This window comes from Myotis yumanensis, unplaced genomic scaffold (assembly GCF_028538775.1).
Source record: "Myotis yumanensis isolate MYYU_CA2020_CCGP unplaced genomic scaffold, mMyoYum1.0.hap1 SCAF_18, whole genome shotgun sequence".
Classification (NCBI taxonomy): domain Eukaryota; kingdom Metazoa; phylum Chordata; class Mammalia; order Chiroptera; family Vespertilionidae; genus Myotis; species Myotis yumanensis.
Genome location: NW_027223769.1, coordinates 5,568,916 through 5,579,745, shown reverse-complemented (window position 1 = coordinate 5,579,745; position 10,830 = coordinate 5,568,916). Strand labels below are relative to the sequence as shown.

At 43.6% G+C, this 10,830-nt stretch overlaps 1 pseudogene; it reads right to left on the bottom strand.

The window, feature by feature from the left end:
- Positions 1-550: 550 nt before the first annotated feature.
- On the bottom strand, positions 551-9,016 carry LOC138996851 (septin-10-like; annotated as a pseudogene).
- Positions 9,017-10,830: the final 1,814 nt, after the last annotated feature.

The window sequence follows — 10,830 nt, the reverse complement described above, 5'->3', positions numbered from 1 at the left end:
AAAAAGGTTCATCTTGGAATATAAATGCAAGCAGCTATAATAAGAATGAGTCGTGTATTTTCAAAGGCACTGACACTGCTCTGTGGTATAAACTCTGCAAAGTGACAATAAGTGGGCAGCAGGGGAAACTATCTAGATTCATGACAAACCAACAATCTAAAAATGTGTAACAACAGTGAATATATAGTGCTATCTTCCACTCTGTCTTATGTATGGACCTTATACTTAAAAGTATTTTTCCAACCAGCCACTGTGGCTCAGTGGTTGAGTGTCAACATATGAACTGAGTTTTGGGTTTGATCCCCCAGTGTGGGGCATGTGGGAAGCAGCCGATCAGTGATTCCCTCTCATCATTGATGTTTCTATCTCTCTTTCCCTCTCCCTTCCTCTCTGAAATAAATAAAAATATATTTTTAAAAGTATTTTCCCATAAATGGCAGTTACTATGGCCATTTGCCAAGTGCAGAATAAGTGAAAAATCAAATAAAAACAGCATACTTCTAGAATTTTTATATCCTTTGCTTGTGATGACCTCCTGTGATCTAGAACCTTTGTTTTATGTAAAATTGGAGTTCTTACATTCCTTGCCCTTCTTCAGGTTGCCGCCCATTGCCATAAAGGTCTGGTTCTGGAATATGTTGAAGGTAGCTTTTTTTTTAGATAAAGAGATTATGTCTTCTTCAGGAAGCCTTCACTTTCTTTCAAGCTTCATTCTCTCTTCCTGGTGAACTTTTTTAAGATGCTCAAGTTTGGCCTGTAGCTCTCTTTTAGCTTCTTTCTTCTTTACTCGCTGCACATCTGCTTCCTTTCTTCTTCCTTCCTCTGATGTTCTCCAAAAAATTTGTCTTTTGTTTTTGGCCTAAACAATCCTATATAATAAAAGCCTAGGTGGCATCAAGCCCTCACTTGACATCATCACAAGATGGTCACCACAAGATGGCTACCCTCACGTTGTCACAAGATGGCTGGCAGGGGGAGGGCAGTTAGGGCAACCAGGCCGGCAGGGGAGGGCAGTTGGGGGCCATAAGGCCGGCAGGGGAGAGCAGTTGGGGGTGACCAGACCAGCAGGGGAGGGCAGTTGGGGGCCATTAGGCCGGCAGGGGAGGGCAGTTAGGGGTGACTAGGCCAGCAGGGGATGGCATTTGGAGGCGATCAGACCTGCAGAGGAGGGAGTTAGGTGTCAATCAGGCTGGTAGGGGAGCGGTTAGGGGGATATCAGGCTGGCAGGCAGAAGCAGTTAGGGGCAATCAGGCAGGCAGGCAGGTGAGTGGTTAGGAGCCAGCAGTCCTGGATTGTGAGAGGGATGTCCAACTGCCGGTTTAGGGATCAGGCCTAACCCAGCAGTCGGACATCCCCCAAGGGGTCCCAGATTAGAGAGAGTGCTGGCTGGGCTGAGGGACATCCCCCTCCCCATGCACGAATTTCATGCACTGGGCCTGTAGTCTGCATATATAAAAACCTAAGCTACCCTTACAACTGGTCGACCTAACGACCAGTCTACTGGTTGCTATGATGTGCACTGACCACCAGGGGGCAGATGCTCAACACAGGAGCTGCCCCCTGGTGGTCAGTGCACTCCCACAGCTAACCTTCTGTGGCCAGCCAACCTTCCGCGATCCTTCCCCCATCCCTCCACCCCACCTCACCCCATCAATGGCCAGCTGGCCCTGATCGGCCCCTATTGCCGGCCAGGCCCAGGAACCTCACCCATGCATGAATTTGTGCACCGGGCCTCTAGTAGAAATATATTGTCTCACGGTTCTGGAGGCTAAAAGTCAAAGATCAAAGTGCCATTAGAGTTGGTTTCTTGTGAGGCCTTTCTTTCTGGCTTTAGATGATCACCTTCTGGCTGAGTCGTCACATGGCCTTTTCTCTGTTTGTCAGAGAGAAAATTCATGTCTTTTGCCTTTGTAGGTCTCTTGGAGTCTGAATAGCTTATTTTATGGGCCCTATTGGGTCTGAGCCCCTCTGCCAGGGGCTGGGTATATGAGAGAGTCTTTATTGTAGAGCCTGTGGCCATATAGCCATTGCTAACCAGGAGCTACCAGACAACACAGCTGTTCATAACAGTCTCATACAGGTAGCCGCATACCAGCTGATTAACAAATACATCTTTCTCACAAAACAGTAGCAGCCTCTGTACCCACAGCCATTATCTGAGCAACCACATGCTGCCTCTGGACCTACAGCCTCACATAGTAGCTGCATCTGAGCTCACCAACCTCAGTAGTCTCAGTAGCCTCTCCAGCCTCTCTCTAGCACACTGGCTGATCAGTAACATGTATTATACTACTTAGACAAAAGAGGCTTCCTTCCAAGTCATGACTTCACTCATTTGGGTTATAGAAGGCCACAGTGTACCATGCGATTGCTGTGGCCTTGCATCTGTGCATAGTCCTTGGACACCCTGATTAAGATTTCCATGCCCAGAGTGGCCTTGGCCATCTGGTGTATTAAGAACAAGGCCTCAATATTCCAGTTGGCCTTGAGCATCCCATGTACCCTGGCATGGTTCCCACAGACCCACATCAGAAACCCATTTCCTCTAGTTTGCAATAGCCTAAGGTTCAAAGTGCCTAGTGTGGGTCTGTTCTTGCAGGTCCTCCCTGTTTGTACTGTGGATCCTGATTAAAAAAAACAAAACGAAAAATCCCAGAACCTAACAGCCATTTCTACACAGAGGCCTCTCAGGCAAACTACACTTCAAGGAGAAGCCTGCACTGAACTACGTGGCTGCTGCCAGGCAGAGCCAGCCATTATAAAGGCGTTCCTGGAGTCCTATTTCAACCAATAGGACTGACGCTTTCCCCATCCAGTCAGAACTGTATAGCTATATTCCCTGCCATCATCTTCTTCACCAATCAATTAGAGCAGCTCTATTCTGACCAATCAAGACAGTGCCTTTGGTCCAACCAAACTTGGAGGATTTGGAGTCTTCATTTGCATGAGAACAAACCAATCAGGAATTGGAGTGGAGACTTCTATCCATGTAAATCAGCTCTCCTCTGACTGTGAGAACACATTTTCCCTTTCCACCAAAGCCTGTGTTTCTTCAGCTGAGCTGAGGCACCAAAAATGTTTAGGGGAGTAGACCAGAGCAGGGCAAAGCAGAGAGACTTGGGCACACCTCACAGCTGTGCCATTTTTACAATCATGCTATATCACAGTTGAGCATTGTATTGGCGCCAATGACCATAGGTTGACAGTACAAATGAGCATTTCCTGGAGCTTTACAAAGTCTCAGTGGTTTTCATTCTCTAGTTGTACAATACCCCAAGGGCACTGGTGAGTTTTGACCACCTTGTTCCCAGCTTTTATCTCATCCATACATCCTACAACAGCAAGCGGCAAGAATCCATTCACTGGAGCATTAATTATAACAGTTTTATCATCTGTTGATAATGGGTATATCTGGGCACTGTTGCTGAACAATTCACTCATGAGTTTGATCTTAAACTTCTATAATTCAGTTTTAGAAATCTCATCTGCTATGGCAATCACTGTATAAAGTTTACTTTGCTGTCAAGGCTCTTAGTGGCTAAGAGATCAACTATCTGTTGGTGACATGAAGTAGAGGCATGCATGGATCCAAGAATTATGGTACTTAAAAAGAGAATCTTTAATCTTTAGTTCTTGGAAATTGGCCTTGAACTGAGCATCTATGTGTCAACTCTTGGTTGGTAGCTCTCTTCTTTATTTATTTGGTTACTAAATCCCATTGTATTCACAATGGTCAATTTCAATTGAACATTACTTCCTTGGAATTCATATGTCTCTGCTTTAATTAAGCCTAACATGTGGGTAAAAATATGAGGATTCATGATCTTTAAAATTAGTATTAAACAATGTGTCAATCATCACTGATTTTCCAATTTCAGCTTCCCCAACACAGAGAATATAAAAACAGAAGCCTTGTTGAATGGATCTATTGACCAGCTGACCATGCAAACTCCAAAAACCAAAGTGGCCACATAGTTAAATAATAAATATTTTCTCTTTTTTATCTCTGTTCATCATCAGATACTTTGTTACAGAAGACCAGAGAAAAACCAAGCCACGCTTAGAGAAAGGGAGTTACATTTTATTATTAAATTCTGTGGAGGCCCAGAGAAAAAATGTGTCTTTCAAATTCTGGGCCCCCCCAACATGGAGGAAACTCCCTTTATTTATACTTTTTCCAGTCCTTTGTCTCCCAAATTTGGAATGAGACTTCTGAGCCTTCTGAGAAAGAAAGCCAGCGTGCTGGGAAGGGGCCATGAGACCATATCTCAAGGCCTGGCCTGGTGTCAGCACTGACAACTCTGTCTGGGGCATAGTTTACGGCCTCTCTGGAATGAGAGTAGTCTTATTTTCCTTATTACTTAAGCAAGCAAGCATTTACAGAAGCCAAAATAGCATGGTTAAAATTTCAGCAGTTTTTATATAAGATGGATGCTTCAACTTGAGAGCACATACAAGTTTTGTCGCCATGTGAGATTGAAAGAGCAGGTGCCATACCATCTCAGAGGGCATGGTCCCATGTGGAGTGGAGTGAAACTGGCTGAGGGACAGTGAAGCTGTGGCCTCAGCCCTGGCCCCAGAGTGGTGCATCCTAGTGGCCAAAGGAAACAAGGGGAACCGGGAGGGCTTAATGTGGGCCAAGGCTGGAGGCAATATTTTCTTAATCTTTGACTATAAGCCACATGACAATCAAAGCAATTGAAAATTTAGCTAAAGCCTATACCTATATCTCTAGACTCGATACCTAAACCTGCTTACTTGAGTGTCGGTTTCAGTAACAATGCAAGCAAGAAGACAGCAATATCTTTTTTTTAAATATTTTTTTTATTGATTTCAGAGAGGAAAGGAGAGGGAGAGATAGAAACATCAATGATGAGAGAGAATCATGAATCAGTTGCCTCCTACACACACCCTACTGGGGATCAAGCCCACAATCAGGCATGTGCCCTCACCCAGAATCAAACTGTGACCTCCTGGTTCATGGGTTGACACTCAACCACTGAGCCACACTGACCAGGTGACTGCAATATCTTTTAAAGAACTGCAATTAAAAAACAAAACTGTCGACCTTGAATTTGATTCCCCAGGAAAATATCTTTCAAAACCAATGGTAGTGCCCAGCCAGTATTGCTCAGTGGTTGAGTATTGACCTATGCACCAAGAGGTCACAGGTTCAATTCCCAATCAGGGCACATGCCCAGGTTTCAGGATTGATCTCTGACAAGGGGTGTATAGGAGGCAGCCGATTGATGTTGATGTTTCTCTCTCATCAATGTTTCTCTCTCTCTCTCTCTCTCCCTTGCCTTTCCTCTCTTTCTAAAAATCAATAAAAACATAAAAAATTAAAGGCAATTAAAAGGGATATTATTTAGCCATAAAAAGGAATGAGGTCCTGATATATGCAACAAAGTAGATGAACTGGGAGAGTTCCAAGTGAGGCGAAATAAAAATAAGCCTTTTCATCAGGAATCCACCAGACAGGTCAAAACAAACCACCACAATTACTTGAGAACTAGAGGCCCAGTGCATGAAATTTGTGCATGGGGGGGGGGGGGGGGGTTCCCCCCAGCCCAGCCTGCATCCTCTCCAATCTGGGACCCCTTGGGATCGGGCCTAAATCAGCAATCGGACATCCCTCTCACAATCTGGGACCACTGGCTCCTAACTGCTCACCTGCCTTGCCTGCCTGGTCACCCCTCACTGCCTCCCCTGCCCCCACCGCCAGCCTGGTTGCACCACACAGCCTGCTGTTCAGTTGTTTGGTTGTCCCTCACTAACCCCCCCTGCAGGCCTGGTCGCCCCACACAGCCTGCTGTTCAGTCGTTACTGTGAGGGCATCTTGACCAATTTGCATATTACCCTTTTATTAGTATAGATAAGGTCCATCTGCTCCCTCTGGTGCCAGGAATGTAGGCTGTAGTCTACCAAGGCTACCACTGACCTGGAGAGCAGAGCGTGAGGCCAGGGTAAGTTAAAAATGTACACAGCTGTCTTATGGAGACTTAGCTGGGTGGGGTGTTTTTTCTTTCTTTTTTTTTTTTTGAGGGGGGTGGGGTGTCTTGAATAAACATTCACTTGGCTGCTGAAAACTTTTGATTACTTTCTAGCATTCAGATAAGGTTGATTCTGATGGTTTTTGCCAGTTTACTCCCTGCTTTTGTGGAGGAACACTTATTGATTTCCCTATCCTGCCACCTTTGCTGATGTCACTCCCCCATGTCCTTTTCTGCCTTGTGATTTTGCCTCTGCCCCATCAAGAAATGGAGTCTTGTTCCTCTCCATTTTAGTCTGTACTGGCTTTAGTGACTCAGATATAATCAATAGAAAGGGATGGAAGTTACATTGCATCACTAAGAAAGCCAAGTCAAAAGACTTCTTAGAACACTTTCACACAACCATCAAGCTGTGAGGAAGGCCCCAGTCCAGGCACCAGACACATGAGTGAAGAAGCTTCCAAATGAGCTCACAGCCAGCCATGTCAGCAGCCACCAACCACACAAATCCTCCCAACCAAGGCACCGACATTCCCACAGAAGCACAGGCATCACAAAATGGTTGTGGAGCCATCTCACTCAAGGTAAAGTTTATGTACTGAGTAAAGTTCCACACAACCTAACCCTATCACCTCTCTGATCTCAGTTCTGCGCACGCTCTCCCTCCCTAATTCTGTTCCAGCCACATGGGCCTGCTCACTGATAATCCAACAAGCAGCATACTGCCCGCCCCTACCTCAGAGCCTGTGCATTGCTGTTCCTTTCATGCGGAATAGTCTTCCTCCAGATATCCCTCCTCCCCTCTCAGGTTCTTTGCTGACATGTCCTAGTGATGCCTCTCTGATCACCTGCATTAGTTTCCTGTGGTTGCTTTAACATATTACTGCAAACTTAGTGACTTAAAACAACACAAACCATCTCATAGTTCTGGAAGTCAGAAACTGAAAGTGGGTCTTAATAGAGCTAAAATCGGGGTGTCACAAAGCTATGTTCCTTCTGGAGGCTCTAGAGGAGAACATAGTCACATTTTCTGGGGATTAGGACATGGACATTTTGGGGGCCATTTTTCTTGTCCATCACACTACCCTGCTAAAAATTGTAATTTCCCCCATCCCAGCACTTCCAATTTATTTACTCTATTTAATTTTCTCTCTTTTTTTACCTGTTTAATTTTTTCCATAATTCTTATTACCTTTTAAAATAATATATAGCCCTAACAGGTTTGGCTCAGTGGATAGAGTGCCAGCCTATGTACTGAAGGGTCCCAGGTTCGATTCTAGTCAAGGGCATGTACCTTGGTTGTGGGCACATCTCCGGTGGGAGGTGTGTAGGAGGCAGCTGATCAATGTTTCTCTCTCATTGATGTTTCTAACTCTCTATACCTCTCCCTCACTCTCTATAAAAAATCAATAAAATATATTTTAAAAATAAAATAATATATAATTCATTTATTTATGACATTGTTTATTATCTGCTTTGTCCTGTTAGAATGTAAGCTCCTGCTATAACCTGGCAGCTAGAAGAGTGCCAGACACATAACAGGAACTCAAATGACCTGTGAATGAATAAACGGGTCACTCTCCAGAAGCCTAGACCTTAATCCACTCCCACCTGCAATGTATGGGGGGCGGGGGAGGCTATTTCCCTGTGCCCAGACCAGGTGTTTATATAGTTCACTCATGTGTTTTTACCACATACTATGTACTTACTGGTCTGTCCTGTTGGTCGATGCCACTGCTACTCCAGCCAACACTTGGTATATCCAGCTTTCTAATTTTTATCTGATCAATAGATGTTAAACAATACTTAATTGTTGTTTTGGTTTGCATCTTCCAGATTATTATTATTTTGATTATTTCCTAATGTGCCAATAAGCAGTTTGGGCTTTCTGCCCTATCAATGGTCTGTTCCTGTCCCTTGTTTCTTTTTCTACTAGGGTTGTGGTCTTGTGATGTTGATTTGTAGTAATTCCTTGTAGTTGTTGAATTTCAATCACTCATCCATTTTAGATATTGCAAATATCTTCTTTCTGTCCATTAATTATTAACTTCAGCCTGGCCAGTGTGACTCATGGTTGAACATCAATCCATGAACCAAGATGTCACTGGTTCGATTCCTGGTTAAGGCACACGCCTGGGTTGCAGGCTCCATCTGCATTAGGGGTGTGCAGGAGGCAGCCAATCAATGTTTATGTCTCATTGATGTTTCTGTCTCTCTACCCCTCTTCCTTCCTCTCTCTCTCTAAAATAAATAAAAACATATTTTTAGAAATATATATTAACTTCAGCTAAAGATGTCTTTCTTTGAAGAGAAACTCTTAAATTTTGACATGATTGAATTCATCCAACTTTTTCATTGTAGGATTCATACTTCTGATGTTTTGTTTTAGAAGTCCTCCCTTACCCCCAAGTCACTGCTGCTGTTATCACTGGCTGCATAACAAATTATACTAAATGTAGTGGTGAAAATAGCAACCATTTATTACACTATCTCTCATGGTTCTTACAGGTGACTGGGCTCAGCTGATCAGTTCTCACTTGGGGCCTTTCAGACCATTGCAGCCAGATGGTGTCTAGGGCTGGAATCATCTCACTCACTCACTCATGTCTGGAAGTTGATGCTGGCTGTCAGCCAGAACCCAAAGCCTCTCCATGTACCTTAGGCTTCCTTGCAACAAGGCGGGGTGGACTCCAAGAGTACTAGTATGCATCCCTCCCAAATTCATATGTTGAAGCCCTAACCCTCAATGTGATGGTATTTGAAGATGGGGCTTTAAGAGGTCATTAGGGCCGAAACCGGTTTGGCTCAGTGGATAGAGCGTCGGCTTGCGGACTGAAAGATCCCAGGTTCGATTCCGGTTAAGGGCATATACCTGGGTTGCGGGCACATCCCCAGTAGGAGATGTGCAGGAGGCAGCTGATCGATGTTTCTCTCTCATCGATGTTTCTGACTCTCTATCTCTCTCCCTTCCTCTCTGTAAAAAAATCAATAAAATATATTTTTAAAAAAAAAAAAAAAAAAAAAAGAGGTCATTAGGGTTAGATGAGCTCATGAGGACAGGACCCTCATCGGATGAATTTATGTCTCATAAGAATACCAGAGAGCTTAATCTCTGACATGGGAGGACACAGTGAGAAGGCAGCTGTCTCCAAGCTGGGAATAGTCCCCACCAGAACCCAACCATGCTGGCACCCTGATCTCAGACTTCCCAATGTCTAGAACTGAGAAAAAATTGATTTGTTGTTTAAACCAGTCTGTGGTATTTTGTTATGGCAGCTTAAGACAGTCATTCAGCGTCACTTCCATCACATTTTATTTGTTAGAAGCAAGTCACTGAGGCTGGTCTATATTCTAGACAAGGGAACTGGAAAACTACCTTTGATGAAAAGTATATCAAAAAAATTGGGGGACATGTTACAGTGTTATTCTCCGGTTTCTTTTAATAACTCCAGTTTACTTTTTACATGAAGGTGTTTATTTAATTTGGAGTCCACCCTTGTATATGGTGTGAGATAAGGATCCATTTTTTTCTTCTTCATATAGTAAGCCAGTTTTCCCAAAGCCACAAAGAACAATTAATCCTTTCCCCCATGGAATGGCAGTGCCATTTCTATCATTTTGTTATGTCCCTATACATGCCTGGGTCTGCCTGTATGTTGTTTCTTTGGTGTATTCATCTGTTATTGCACCAATACCACACTATTTTTATTATTATGGCTTCGCAGTCTGTCTTCATATTGGTAGAGCAAGCATTCCTCTTTCCATTTTAATGTTGACTTAGCTCTTTGTACAGCTTTATTCCTCCAAAAAATTTTTGAAATAGGTTTATCAAGTAGCTTTAAAAACCTTTTGCTTGAAATTGCTTTGAACTTGTTGGCTAATTTGGGAAGAACTGGCATGGGGCTAATATTAAGCTACCCTATTCAAGGTCATGAATGGTGTCATTTTTTTCAGATTATCTTCTATATCCTTTATCCAGCATTTAAAATTTTTTCCATGCGTCTCCATCTTTAAGTTGTTTGATAAACCATAGTTTTTATTGCTATAAAAACTGTACAGCCCAAGCGGTGTAGCTCAGTGGTTGAGTGTCGACCTATGAACCAGGAGGTCATGGTTCAATTCCCGGTCAGGGCACATGCCTGGGTTGTGGGCTTGGTCCCCAGTGTGGGGTGTGCAGGAGGCAGTCAATCAATTATTCTATCTCATCATTGATGTTCCTACCTCTCTCTCTCTCTCCCTTCCTCTCTGAAATCAATAAAAAAAATTTAATTCTTCTTTAAAAAAACTGTACAGGTTTTTAAAATTATATTTCAATTGGTTACTACAGTGTTGGTGAATAATAATGATTATTGTAGGTTGATCTTGTATCAACCAGGATAATCCCTTTGCTAAGAGCCTTCCTGCCCTCTTTACGAGGGCAAGAAGTATTTCCAAGACATTTTAGCCAGTTGTGAATACCAATCATATCATTGGTGCAAGCCCATTTCTAATCAGCAAAGCCGCTAGTGTTGATCAGAGATAAAGATAGGTCAGTATTTTTTAGTAGTTTCCTCAGAGCCTTCTCTTTTAATGCATTATCTGCTGACCACCCCTGGAGTAACTGACCTTTGGGGTTTAGTTGTAAAACAACTCAAACAGGCAGGAGGGGGCACCAAGGCCTCACTTTCACACAAGGAGGGTTACTGCACGGTGGCCACCAGGGGGCACTGTCATTGGATAAGCACTACTGCCTGCCAGGTGCTGTTGTGGACATCAGGAATAGAGCCATGCTCAAGAGGGCAAGCCAGGAGCTAATATTCTAAAGGTGGGGGAGTCTAGACAGACGATAAAATGATAG